Here is a 2,543-nt window from a genome sequence, read left to right on the forward strand (position 1 = left end):
CAGAAGCCTGCTCAGCAAGTTCCCTGATAACACAAAGCTCGGAGAAGAGGGTGATATCCCAGGGGGCTGGGCAGCCCTTCAAAGGGACCTCAACAGGGTGGAGAGGGGCAGAGGGGAACTGTCTGAAATTCAACACAGGCAAATGCAGGGTCCTGCACCTGGGAAGGAATAACCCCAGGCACCAGTACAGGCTGGGGGCTGAGCTGCTGGAAAGCAGCTCTATGGAGAAGGACCTGGGAGTCCTGGCAGACACAACAAGCTGTCCACGAGTGAGCTCTCCATACACAGGCAAATGCAGGGTCCTGCACCTGGGAAGGAATAACCCCAGGCACCAGTACAGGCTGGGGGCTGAGCTGCTGGAAAGCAGCTCTATGGAGAAGGACCTGGGAGTCCTGGCAGACACAACAAGCTGTCCACGAGTGAGCTCTCCATGAGCCATGGCCGAGAAAGCCAATAAGATCCTGAGGTGCACATTAGGAAGAGCACTGCCAGCAGGTGAAGGGAGGTGATCCTGCCCTTCTACTCAGATCTACTGAGGCTGCCTCTGGAGTGCTGTGTCCAGTTCTTGGCTCCTCAGTAGAGGGGAAACAGGAGCTCCTGGAGCAGGTCAACATCTCTCTTACGAGGAAAGGCTGAGGGAACTTCGCCTGTCCAGCCTTGAGAAGAGACAACTGAGAGGGGACCTCATAAATGTCTGTCAGTATCTGAAGGGAGGGTGCTAAGAAGATGGATCCAGGCTCTGCTCAGTGGTGCTGAGCAATAGGACAAGAGGTAACAGTGAGAAACTGATATGAAGGAAATTCCACTTGAATATGAGGAAGAATTTCTTTACTGTGCAGGTGACCAAGCACTGGAACAGAGAGGGTGTGGGGTCTGCCCCAACAGAGATACTCAAGAAGTGTCAGGACACAATCCTGTGTCATGTTTCTGGGATGACCCTGCTTAAACAGAGACTGGACCAGATGACCCACCGTGGTCCCTTCAGCCTGACCCACTCTGTGACTCTGCAAAGCATTTGGTACTGTGTAAAATTCTGTTGTACTTAGCAGTGCTGCAATACACACAGGCCTTGTGATTTTTTTTTTAGTGAACCAATTGATAAAAATGGGTACAGGTAAGAAAATGCCTGGCTAAGCACTATTTAAAAACTTTCACTGATGCAGCACGTTAAGTCTCTGCATGATTCACTTGCATTAAAGATGCTCTTCTCAGTAAAAACGTCCCTGTGATAAGGTATGCTTCCTATTTAATTGGGCATACCTGGGAGCTGAGCATACAGCATGTGCGTGGGAAAGGGATGGGACCCAGCCCTGGGAACAAGAAAAGGCTGACTGAGACAAGATCAACGTTTTGAGCACACAGCAAAGCAGATCTGGCTTTACCAAGGGACACAACTCCCCTGTGATTCCCAGTGCCCCTGCTAATTCCACACTCAGGTCCCACTTTTGAGCATGCTGTCCACTGAAGCGAGAAGAAACATGAACTGCAGAGCACACACAAGCCTGAAACGCTCACTAAGGGCAAATGCAATCCAGTTTACCAGTTGGCTTTGTGGTGCTGCTGGCAGCCTGCGTGCTCAGACAGAAAGACAGCATCTACAGTTAGAAAGGAGAATATGGGACTGGGCTGTTTGTACAAGGCCCTGCTTATGCCCCTGGAAAGCAAATCTTGTCCTGCTTTTCTGCTACATACACAGGTGCCTGGAACACAGCCTGGAAGTCCAAGCTTTTGTCTTCAACTCTCTTTCAGGCCACCTTCTAAGTTTTTGTTTTACACAGCACTGCCTGGCACCCCTACTGTGCCCAAGCTCAGCCCTCATTACAGCACCGTCTATAAACGTGACCTAATTTTTCTGCCTGAATATCAACTTCTTGGACCTCTGCCTCTCTGCAAGGCATGTGCTGGGACAGGATCGCACACAGCTGCAGCTGGAAACCTGGCAGACTGGCACTGCGTAGAAGCAGCTCAAACAAACATGGCAATAAGTTGACCAGCATGTTGAATGCAGGTGCATGCAAGCACAAAGCTCAGGAGTTTTCTCAGCCACTAAGCAGTTTAAGAACTGTGCAACATCACCTCGACACCAACCAGTTCTCTGGGGCATGGCGTAAAACAGCACACACAGTAAGAGGACCATGAAAACTTATCAGAGCACAGTCCAAATCCCCTCTAATCTATTCTGCTATGCTTCTCCACTGCAAAACTATTCCAGATTCCAAGAAGAGGAAAAACCTATAGACCAGGCCACTGGCCACGCCAAAACATTGTAGAAGCAACCAAATTTTAAGCAGTACGAATTACCCACAGGCAATCAGTATCAGCCAGCTGTAGACATTTTTAATGTCAACTGTAATAACTGGCATTTCCAAAGGTTACACAGTTAGAACCACAAAATTGTCAAGGTTGGAAGAGATCTTTAACATCTTTAAGTCCAACTGCAAAGGCTTCTATGCTATAACTGACTCAGATCCAGCGCCTTTTGCAGTCCCGCTCACCCTCTACGGGGAGGAGCCCCTCACCTCAGCACACTTTGCTTCCTCCCC

The sequence above is a fragment of the Geospiza fortis genome, unplaced genomic scaffold (genome assembly GCF_000277835.1).
Source record: "Geospiza fortis unplaced genomic scaffold, GeoFor_1.0 scaffold206, whole genome shotgun sequence".
In the NCBI taxonomy this organism is placed as follows: Eukaryota; Metazoa; Chordata; class Aves; order Passeriformes; family Thraupidae; genus Geospiza; species Geospiza fortis.